Consider the following 12968-nt stretch of genomic DNA (forward strand, 5'->3'; position numbering starts at 1 on the left):
AATAATAATGATAAATAAATTACTTATGCCAGAAGAAAATTTATACACCATATTACAATCTCTACTTCATCTTAAGAGTAGGTATAAATTAAAACCAGTAAATGTGTTAAACAAGAAATTTATGAAGGGCAAAATAAACATGAAATGTAAAATGTCCAGGCAAATGCCAGAAATTTTTTTTTTAACAGATTACATTACAATTTCTTTTTCATGTTTAGAGACCATTAGCCATAAATTAAAATTAATAAACACACAAAAATATGAAATAACACATTCTTTCTGTTATCACAGAAGAAGAACACATGAATTGTATTAAATTTGGGAAATACTGGAGAGCAGCAGGTTAATAAATCCAATAAATAAATTACATAAATCAATGAAATGGATTACAGGGTGCAGAATAAAAAACCTGGCAACTATTTTCAATTTTGGGATCAAGGATAAATCAATTAACAAAATATAAGTACCTAGAAAAAACACATTTTGACATGAAACATTCATATTATATCTTAACGATTGACATATCATTACATGGCCCAAAATTAAACTAACATGAAGCTTACCCCGCCAGGTAATGTAACTTGATAATGGGCCTTTCGATAGGTACATTAAAAGAAATTAACATTAATATGTGATTAAAAAATTATTTAATTTCTAAATACTGGCAAAGAAGTCATACAATGGCAAACAAATACTTTGTCATTCAAACAAGTAAAATTATATCTGATATGAGTTGATAATAACATTACTTTGATGAAAGAATGATAATGTGAAGTAAATATTGTTACACACAGATATTTCATTAAAATATATAGAACATTAACTATATCTTTAATTTCTAAAAATCGTAATAATCTCTTCTACAACAACAGAAACTCTAATGTAGTATTCTTTAATGGATAACATTATCACATATTATTGAACAATTATTCGTTTAACATACACTTTATTAGCACGCAACAGAACTATATCTGATTCCTCATCGTAAATTAGAATCTTCATTTCATAAATAATACAGAATTAATTAAAATAAATGTCATTTACTTAAGTAATACAAAAAAACTTGCTTAAAAAAATTATGATCAAATTATTCTAAATAGTGATATCACACTTTAATTTTGTATCAAAACTTATGTGAACACTTTCTTAAAATATTAAACAGACTCATCTGAATTACTGCATTTAATTATAAAGCAGATAAGTACAAAAATTTCAAAATAGAAATTATCATAAACAATCTTCATCCTCAACGATATAATATTTTTTTCTGCTTAGAAAATAAAAACAATCAAACATTCAAAGGGCAATAAATTCTACAACAATAATTGAGTTGATTAAATATAGTGACCTCCCTCAATAAAATATAAATTATGTAAACATTCAACACAATAAATTCTTTTCAGATAATCTCATGTAATTTTTTGGTGTATAAACAATATACATGAAGTGTGTTGATATTTACAAAATATTTTTTAATGAAATAGATGAAATGATAAGAGATAGAGTTAACAGTATTCTATATTACAATTAGCAACTATAACAATAAATTTTACCATAACATAAGGAAAATCAAAAACCTTAGATCCTTTACCATAATTAATAAATAAATGATATCACAATATGTTTGTCTGATTCAGTTCATTTATTATTAAGTGAAAGCCATACAAATCCATATAAATGAATGTTCCTTATAATTCAAATTAATGAGTATAATTATTCTATTTTTAACAATGTGTTTCATAACTTTCAATCTGTTAACTACCCATATAGCAAAAATTCTTCCGTAGTAGCTCCCACGGAGGAATCGTTCAACCTCCCCCGGAGCTCCCGACTTTTCCCGAATTCCTCCCGCGGAGCTCCTCAGTAATGCAAAATGTCCGCACCTTTCAATTCCTCAGTTCCTCCGGCGGGCTTCCCGAAAGTCGCTCCATAGGAGGAACCGAGGAAGAATGATGAGGAAGTTTCAAGGTCTCATACTTTCCGATGGCTTTCCCCGGGCAGTCTCCTAAGGAAGAACTGAGGAAGTTTCAAGGTCGCATACTTTCCTCGGGTACTCTCTTTAGGAAGTGCTAAGGTAGATTTGAATCTTATGGCTTTCCCTTAGGCTACTAATACATATAATTATACTTACTAATACATCTACATTATTAGATTCCCAAAAACTCCAAGTTGTTTGTGGAAATCAAACGATGCGGCTTAGAAGAGGCAATAGAAGGAAAGACTTAATATCAAAATAATAAACAAGTTCCCTCACTAAAGCCCCACTGAGCCAAACAAAATAATAAACAAAATACAAACAAAACACATACAAAATAATAAACTATCGTATCTTTAAAATAATACTCTTTTTATTAACAGACATTTCTTATTATATCAAAGATAAAATCGGAGAACAAGTATGTTACTAGGCCTAACTCAGTAACGTGGAAATCATTAACTACTTTAACACAGATAATTAGAATTATAAAATGTGGTAAACGTTTAAAATACATAGATACAATATTATAAACTGAAAAAAATTGTTCAAAACGATTAACTTACTTTATTTACTGAATCATAAATGAAGAGCTCAAAATTACAACAGTCAACATAGCTACACTTGATTACACCTGTAAGCAACAAACTATGTATACTTCCGCGCAATTTCTTCAGCAGAGTTACTTTTCAAAAATTCTTTGGTGAGAATTAAATTCTAGTCAAGCACATCTAGCGCATGCGCAATTGCTCAGCCGGTTGCACGCAGAGACATAAGTAATTGTGATGCTCCTACGGAATAACCAGGGAGAAAAATCCATTGGATTGATTTCTAACGGATGACCGGTGGAGGAATATCCGTAGGCGATGTTTCCGAAGGACTTCCTACGTATCGTTATCCGTAGGAATGTTAGAATGGAATTTCCCTCGGCTTTCCCCTATTTATCCGCGCCTTCCCTCGGAAGAAAGGGATGCATTTGGGAGGTCCTAGGGAAAGGTTTCGGAAGATGAGTGCTATATGGGTATATGTTCTAATAAAAATCTGCAAGTATTTAGAATTACTTTTTATAATCTCTAATTGTTTAGAAATCACCAACTGATAAACAAATTAAATAGATAAGAAGGAAAGAATACACTTGTGGATCAAATTGGAAGATTTAAAACAAAATTTATTTACATTGATGTTTAAAAAACCATTCTAGAAGAGAATATCCTTACGATGTTATTGAAAGCATAAAATAAGTAAAAGTTTAATAGCATAAAAGTCAAACAAACGAAATCATAATTAAAAACTTACATTTAGGGACTTAAACAAGCTGATACTAGGATGCTGCTAAAAAACAATATTAATATAAGCGATTAAACAATAAATTTATAATTAACACGTGCAGTAATAACATGCACGTGTATTAACAACAAGTGAAAAATTCCAACACCTGGGGATTGAGATGCCACCTAGCGGCAGTTTTGCATCCGCTATCCATAAAATTCTGACGAATCACATTGTGGGGGGAATTTTACATTAAGCTGGGTCTCCATAAGATACTCTAGACTCCATGCTTTGGCCCTTCCTATTCTTTTCAGTTGTATAGGAATGTACTATGATATTTTTCCTTTTCTTAATATTTTTCATTTTTAATTAATAAAAATATTTTTTTAAATTTCCATGATGCTTTCTTTCAGGACAATTTTAATGTAGTTTTCAGTTCCATATAGTTTCACAACTTAAAAGATTTTGATCTATATTAAAATCAAGACAGAAACTTACGTACTTCCTTCTTCTATGACTCTCCACACGCTAGTGGTGAAAGCAGGTGTTGCCATAGGCAGAGAGTCCTGCTCTACGCCACATGTAGCCCATTTCGATTGCCAATAATCAGAGGGACTAAGTTGTCATGATGGCGTACTAATATATTTGTACTCCAATGTATGTTAAAAGGTGTACTGTGGGGTCGGAGCGCACCGGAAAGATGTCCCGTTACTATAATTCGAGTATTACACGTTTTTCAGTATCGTGATCTGTGGTAGAATTTTTTTTTAATGAACGAAATTTTAAGTTGAAGGTTATGATCTTTCGAATTAGGGAGCTAAAATATGCTTAATAATTACTATTAATTAAATTATGTCATCTGTCAGAAAAGCATGACATTCAAAAAATCCTTTCAATATTAGTTTAGTTTGGAGAAAATTTAATTATTTACATTTTGTGTAACATCCCCAATGCTAATTATATGTGAATACAAAAGCTTATAAAACTCACTCGCTAATAAAACTCATCGTTCACTTCTTTTTTTTTTACCTAATTTCTTTTTAAAAAAAGACTCTTAATAACTATTTATCATTTTTATGAATTTAATTAAATTATCGATTTTATTTATTTATATTTTTGAATCACAGAATTCAATTTTTCTAACTTCATTTTTGCATGAAAACTTTTTGCACACAATTATAAAAAAATCCAATCCAAAATATCCGAGATATTCCAAGCAAAAAAAAAAATTTTTTTTTCAGTAAATATTTATTATTTTATTTAATAATAGTTGAAAAATTTTGAATTGTAAGGTAGATAATTTTTTACATCATTACCAAATTTGAGCGAAATCGGTTGAATAGTGCCGGAGAAATCGAATTTTAAAATAATCGTATAATTAAAATTCGATTTCTCAGGAACTATTCGACATATTTCGCTCAAATTTTGTATTTTGCTGTGTAAAAATAGTTATTTTAAAAAAATGTAAAAAATTGTATACTTCACAATTCAAAATTTTTTCGACTATTATTAAATAAAATAATAAATATTTACTGGAATTTAATTTTTTTGCAAGGAATTACCTTTGGATAAACGAATTTCATTATTGTGTGGCAAAATTTTTCCATTCGATTAAAAAGTTCTCGAGATATGGCGAAATACTCAAAAAGTAAAATTAACATTATGGGGTCCGGACTTTGGATCGTTCTCCTGACCAAAGTATGGGGGGGGGACCATATTCATAGTCATATTTCCCAGAGTGAGGCTACCACCTATGTTTTGGGAATCAGAAATCCGAATCAGTCGGGGAAAAAAAAAGAAAAAAGATATTTTTATTCAGAGAAAATACATTTTGTTGTTGTCTGATTTCGTAACTTTAAATATCGTGTGCACTAATTAATTAGCATATTTGAGGTCACCCCCTAGAGCCATCAAGTTTCGGTCCTAGAACGAGAAGATGCAATCGTTAGATCAAAAGTTATTATTAGTATTATTTTTTTGGCATTCTGTACACAATTGTAGTAAAAATTTAGAAAACTACACTTAGTTTTAAAATACTTCTCAAAAATAAATTCAAAATTAGATTAATTTTCTTTCATTTCTTGACTAATCTTATTGTCATTTATTTATTTTTGCACCCACCAATTTTGTAGGCGAGGAAAAACAAAAATGCTATTAAAATCTATTATGCGATTGCCTATTCTGTAACTTTCTACAGCCCAACTTGATAAAAATTTTAATCTTGAATAATTTTTTATTTTTACTTTAAGAAGACGAACAAAGCACATACTGCATTGCACGTGGAGTTCTTTATGTTCTTATCACCTTTTCTGCTCTTGTTCTACAAGAACGTATTATTCCATCATTTGCAATATGTCATGATTTATGACATATGGCTGAACAAATATTTTCTTTTGATATTTCACCTCAAACATTCTCACTTGCTAACCTTCTTGTTTTTTTAACAAATTAGTTAGAATAAAAATTTTTTTAAACAAACGTTATTGAGACTTTTGACTTTTCGGGCCTCCTGATGAGCTAGGGTCCACTGCGCCCATCCTTAAAAATGGCTCTGAGTTCAACTTTTTTTAAGTGTCACTCATTGGTTTTATTCTTGATATAATTCAGGAAACGTCTAATAACAGCGAACTTTTTGATGTTGCTTTTTTTTTTCAGTCTTACCATTGGTTGCGAAAATTGGGAAGAGCGGCAAAAACTTTCCTCAAAAAGATTCATTTACGGCTATTCACTAATATTCACCGCCATTTTTTTTTCATATTTAGTTTTCAACAGCATTTGTTATCAATGTTTTATTTGTTTAAAGTTAAATTACATTAAGTTAAATCGTTTATCAGTGCTTTATTTACACACAAATTGTTATTCAGAACAGATCCTGAAATATTTTTATTTTATGTATTTCTATTATAATTTTCTAACCATTAACTAACTTGTAATTGCAAATCTATAAAAATTTATTAACCTCGTAGAATTGCAGTTGTCTTAAACTACATTAAGTATGCTGACACATAAGTTATAAAAGAAACTTTCAAAAACATAATTTTACTGTAGTTTTAATAAATTTAATTAAATTATCTAGAATTGACACTTATCTTATCACCAATTCCACAGTTAAAAAAAAATATTTGAGTGAGCTCACATTTTTATTGCGTTAATGTCTAAGGTGCTTAAATTTTTAAAGCTATAAAACTGCAAATTTAAATAATTAGACAGCTGACATTTATAATTTTTATTTAAAAATAAACTTTCAATTTTTTTACAAACTAACGAAATTATTTTAAACATTGACCTGCTGAAAGTATTTAACACCTAACTTGGAAGTATTGGAACCTAAAAACGAAAGTATATGAATTAATAAGAAAGTCATGTTTTGAATAAAAATGGCAGATTTTAAAATATTAGAATCTTTAACAGAGTTAATTAAACAAAATAAATTGCATTTTTTTTATGAATTAAATTAACTGTTTGCAAATTCTACGTCTTTTTCAGGTAAATGACATTCCACTTCTGTCATTTCTATTCAATCCTCATAGCTAGAACTAAAAGCGTTTAAAATTGTGACAGAGGTACCACAGCAACAAAATATAATACACTGAAGAAAGAACTATCACTAACAACCTTTACAGCGATTTAAACACATAATTCCGATCTTATTAGGAAATTTTACCACATTTTTTCAAATAATTGAACCTACTATCCTTTTAATACGGTACTAAGAAGTTTGAAAATTAGATTTTCTTACAAATCCTTACATAAACTAAATAAGATTATTATATTTTTAAACTTTTAGTTAGATTTAAAAAAAAGAGTTCTTTAATCGATTTTTGACGCTGATTCTGAAAAGGACTTCTGTTATGGTCAATCACGTCAGGTTTTCACGAAAATAGTAATTTTTATTATTTTAATTAATGTAATCAAGTATCGACTATCGTTTAATAAAATAAAAATTTTAAAGTTAGGCATTCTTTACACCCAATGACCCAATCGATGGAATAAAACAAACCACAAGTTGATAGGATGATTTGTCTCAAAGTTATGAGCAATTTTAAGAGAGGAAAATGTCTAATAAGAGAGAACGATTTGAAATAATGGTTTGAAAAGAGATTGAGTAAAATATTTATGCAACTTTTAATACTGAGTAATAATAAAACTAATTGCTAGTTGATACAATAATTTGCTTAAATATAAAAACATATTTCGTAAGATGAAATTCAACTTATAAAAATGCATACAACTTTCAAACAATAAAAGCTTTTACTTGTAATCAGGGCTGAAAGCACATATATATCAAGACGGAAAAGAGAAAAAACTGGTAACAAATAAATTAGTATGTATTTTCGAAATTTGCTTACTTTTTAAATAGTGAACCACAAGCAGCTGCATAAATATGCTCATCATAACCATAGGCATAACGTCGGGGGGGGGGGCACCTGCCCCTCAATAAGTTTTCATCAGAATTTTCTTAAAAATTATTCTTTAAAAGAATACACCAAAAAAAAAAAGAAACTATTTTTGATTTAACAAAAACTTTAGATAGTTTATTAATAGTTTAATGAAATTATTCTATATTTATCCCTTTTTTTAAGATACTATAGTATCTTAAAAATCATTTAATGAATTTTTTTAGAATTATTTCGATTATTACTTACCGATTTTATTGTTGAAATCAATAAGTATTATTATAGATTATAAACGTGCTTATTAGTTATTTAGTTTAATTTATACACAATAGAATTTTTTTTAATTACAATTGTTTTCTATTAACGTTGTATAAATTTTTTAAAGACATTTATTTTTTGTAGTTGTCAAAAGATTTTCGTATCATTTGAAGTTACTTTTGTCTTATATAGCATTAAACAGCTTTTAGCATGTTTGGAACTTTAACTTTAGATTCGGATTTATTTGAAGTATAAATATTTAGGTAAAATGTGATAAAATACTTATGTTTATTAAACTTTCTAATTTTTAACCAATAAGTTTCATTTCATACGAAATATTCCTTTTACATTATTGATCAATTTTAAATGTAACGAACTAATTTTCGGTATGTTTCAATGGAATGTGTTTTAAACTACCAAAATACCAGACATGCAGAAACTTGTACTTCTTATTTACGTCGTACTAGATCTGCACAATGGGCTATTGGCGACGGTCTGGGAAACAACCCTGGGGATGATCCAGAGACAACATACATACGTCACATCCCGTTTTACAGGAAAGACCCATTCACACACCATCCGACTTTTGGTTCAGAGGCCCGCAGTAAACTTCATTCCAAAGTCCGTAAAATCTGTGGTGTTCCGCTTTTATGTACCAATCCTGTAATTTTGTACCACCCGATTTGCGACTGGAAGGCACCGATTTTATCCCTACAATGCCATCTACAGAAAAAAAGACTAAGCATATTTTAAACTTGATGGGACACCTGCTTTACTAATTTAAAATATAATTGCTAAAAATAGCATCTGCATTTGATGAGCACTTGAACCTTCAATCAAGCAATTAGAAGCTACGTAGTAAAATCGTTGGGATAAACATTAAAACTTTTCTAATCAAATTTTTTAAAATTCAGTCGTTGATAAAATAGCTCTCATTGTCTTTAAATCGGAAAAACATACTGAATATTTACAACTGTTTTCGTGTGATTTTTGCTAAATAATAGTCAGAAGGTCAAATTCAGATTTTATTCACTGACTTAGATCTGTTTAACTATCTCCCATTACTTAATCAGAAGGGTTATATTCTTTGTAAATAGAATAGGCGTATCAAGATTAAGCAATTTTCCCACTCTCCACATTTTTCCTTTATCCGTTTCCATGGTTGCCGTAAATCTTATCTCACCTCCCCCTACTGCATTTATCGCAACTTGTTTTCACGTTAGTAATAATTTTTTTTCTTCTTTTTTAAGAATTAAATTTAGTTTTAAATAAGTAATTTCTGAAGCATAGATTGCACTGACATATGTGGAATGGACTTAATACATCTCAAGATGCATTTGAAACTGGCTCCATATGGAAGAAAGGAAGTCATATTTTCTAAAAATTACCTGTACGCACAGGTATTTAACATTAAAACATGCGCATGTTTAAAAATATTAATTAAAAAATTGAATTTTGTTTAAAATAAGAGGACGTTTCTGCATAGGTTGTGCTAACATAGTAACAAAAACTAAATGTTATTTTTAAACCTGGTTCAAATATTTAGCGCCAATTGCAGCATATTCTTCATTTTAACTGATTTACACGTTTAAAAATATTCATTAAAAAATTGAATTTTGTTTAAAATAAGAGGATGTTTCTGCATAGGTTGTGGTATCATATTTGGGAACAAAATAACGAAAACTTGGTGATTTTTCTATAATTTTGGCTTTGCAAGACACATTTAAAAATGATCTCATCTGAAAAAAAAAAAAAAAAAATGAAAGTTAAAATTTCTGAAAACACCCCCTGTCCCGCAGTGGACTGGTCGTTAAGACATGGTTCCCAGCAGATCACCGAAGTCAAGCATCACTGGCTGCGATCAGTCTGCGTAGGGACCGAGGGTGTGCGGTATTGGTCCTCGTTAAACTGTGCTACCGTAAAGTGCTCGACTTCGCGTGCAGGTCGTTGGGCTACCGAAGCAGGGGTGCCATCCCCTCTGCTGAGGATCAAAATTGTGATGGCATGTCTTCGGATCATCCTCAGGGATGTTTCCCAGACCGTCGCCAATAGCCCATTGTGCAGCTCTAGTGCGACGCAAATGAACTACAACAACAACAACACCTGAAAACACCCACATCTAAAATAATTCAACTCAAAAAAATGTACTTTCTCCAAATATACACTTCACGATCTCGTAAATTTTTGTTAGTGAACCAAAACATTTTTGCACGCAATTATAAAATTAGCTTATTTAAAGATAATTCCACGTAAAAAATAATTTTTTCAATTTATTAATTTTGAATTGTAATTGAAATTTTTACGCCAATTCAATCTGTAATTTTAAACAGCAAAATACTAAGTTGGTCCAGTCATAAATTTTAATTGAATCGTATTTCTCTTCTTCTTCCTATTTTGGTCGATTAAGAATCAAGCCAAAATATTTTTTATCAAGAAAATCATGATAACTATGAACTTTGATATTTATATACAACAGTATTTTAAATAAAATACTGAAAAAAAAAAAAAAAACACTACATACATTGACTTTTAGCATAACTTTTTAACCAGTTTTCCATCCAATTCTTAATGCTTTTCATTTTGATATCAAAAATAAAATCCAGCCTAGGGATAAAAGTTAAGAATTCTGACACGCAGAAAATGGAGCAAGCTTTGAATTTGATAGTTGACAGTCAAGACTGCAGAACTATTGAACATTTCAGTTTCTCTGTTCCCTGTGGCATAATTTTTTCCATAAATTAAAAATTCATAAAATAGTTGGCAAATATTAATCTAATTAGTAACAAAAACTAAAGGTTATTTTTAAACATGGTTCAAATATTTAGTGCCAGTTGCAGCATATTCTTCATTTTAACTGAGTTTTTGTAATAGTGAAAGAGAAATATAAAATACAACAGTCAGTACATTGTTATAAAACATATATCATTACAAATCAAAACTTATTTAACAGGCTTGGAAAAAACTGAGTTTTTTCTATAAAAAAAAAATGTGGAAAAATATTTTAAGCCCGTAATTGAAATTAACCAAACCATTCCGCGGAATTTGGCTTTTAACTAGTAATTAATGTTTTCATTTAACAATTCAAAAATATCCTCTCTTTTTTTTAAATACATTAACAAAATAATAAAAAAAGAAGAGGAACTGAATACAATAAGTATGCTTTTATGATACTTTAGAACTAAATTTAACATACAATAAGCACTCAACATTTAAATTTTATTTTAGTAATGTAAGTTAAAGAGTGATCCGTCCTTGCTTGTGTGTAACATAAAAATGCTTTTTTTTTAGTATTATTTAATTAATATCATTATTTAGTTGTATATAATTTATAATAGTATTTAATTACATTTTATGAAACATACATTTCTTAAATCCATTGAATCAATACAAATTTTAACATATTTAAGGTAATATATCACATATTTTATATTAATAATTGATTTATATTAAATTGATGAAACGATGCAGAAATGACAGATTGCATGTATAAGTTTTAATACCAATGGTTTAATAACAAATGAAGTATAAACTACTTTGATTTATTTTAACAAAATAGACGCTTAAGTTTAATAATATCAGAGGGTGTAGCTGTCTTGAAATTTCTTATTTTCCTGATGAAAAATATTTCATTGTAATTTGACCTTTATTTTTAGCTTCTTGCCCGGATATTTCTGATTTGTATGTGTCAAGAACATCTCATTTTCTATGAATACTAATGTAGTTCCTAAAATAATCAGCTTGAATAATCGAAAGATTTGGATTTTCCATTTAATATCTTTGTTTGAATTAATAGTTCATAAATAAAATTTCTTTCGAATACAAATGCTAAAATGCATAATTACAGTGATTTCTTTTCAAAATTATTGAAATCCCACTTTAAAGCAATTTTTTGACAGGGTGCGTACTCAAATCTTTCAAAAAAAAAAAAAAAGCACCTTTTAAGCACTAAAAATATATTTATAAGCACTATATACATTAGCAAAATAATTTTTTTAGACTTTACATGATCATGATAAAATAACTAGTTTCTGACAAAGCATTATTTTCTTAATTATATTAGCCACCATAAAAAGATAGGGTGATTTTTCGGTTCAATTTCCGAAGGGTGGAAAATGAAGAAGGAAATTGAGAATTTCTTGCAAAATGCAGCAGAGAGAGCAAGAATCTCACCAAACCCTGCTCAGTATACGTACATGTGGACCGCCAAGTATTTAATCAAACATGTAAAATGATTGGTGCTTTAATATGCTACAGTCAAACGGAATACATCATGTTACAAGGAATTGTGAAAATGTTAAATAGCTTTTGAATAATATGTGGCGAAAATCCACATGGTGAAGAAAGAAACCCTCAATTTTGAAAAAGGAAAATTAAGCACTTTTTAAACACACCCAATAAAAAAAAAAGTATCTTCAAAGGCTTTTAAAAAACAAAAATAAGCACTTTTTAAAAAGGCTACACACCACGATTGAAAAATTAATGAACTTAATTGCAACTTTTTTAATAAATATTGGTATGAAAGAATAATAAATAATTGATACTGATTATTTTTAATGCAACAGTACCAACCAATAAAATTTCCTAATAACTGATACTCAAACTGCTATGAATTGCTTATTAACAGAATTCTACTGGAAAAATGGTCAAAACTTTTTTTTTTTAGAAAAGTAACTTTGGAATCAAATATATATACATATTATTTTGTTGTCTGTTTTCTTTTAAAGTAAATTAGTACATGTATACTGTACCAAAAATGTGCAGGTTTCTTTTCTTTAACCCACATGTATAATGCGCCAAAAAATTTGGTCGATTTCTTCCTTAGCACACATGTATACTGTACCAATAAATGTTCTGGTTTTTCTTCAAGGCCTGCAATTTGGTTATTAACATAATGCAACAATAAATTAGTTGAATTCCAGGATTGGCAAAAATTATGATTTTTTTTTCAATACTCAACATTATTACAGCTAAATTAGTTCATATTTCCTACTCAAATGGTTAAAATTACTATTAAATTAAAAAGTAATCATTGAATAAATAAAATCTTAATTACACTTTTCAAGTTCCAC

This window comes from Parasteatoda tepidariorum, chromosome 8 (genome assembly GCF_982258835.1).
Source record: "Parasteatoda tepidariorum strain Cologne lab strain chromosome 8, Ptep-v5.0, whole genome shotgun sequence".
Taxonomy (NCBI): domain Eukaryota; kingdom Metazoa; phylum Arthropoda; class Arachnida; order Araneae; family Theridiidae; genus Parasteatoda; species Parasteatoda tepidariorum.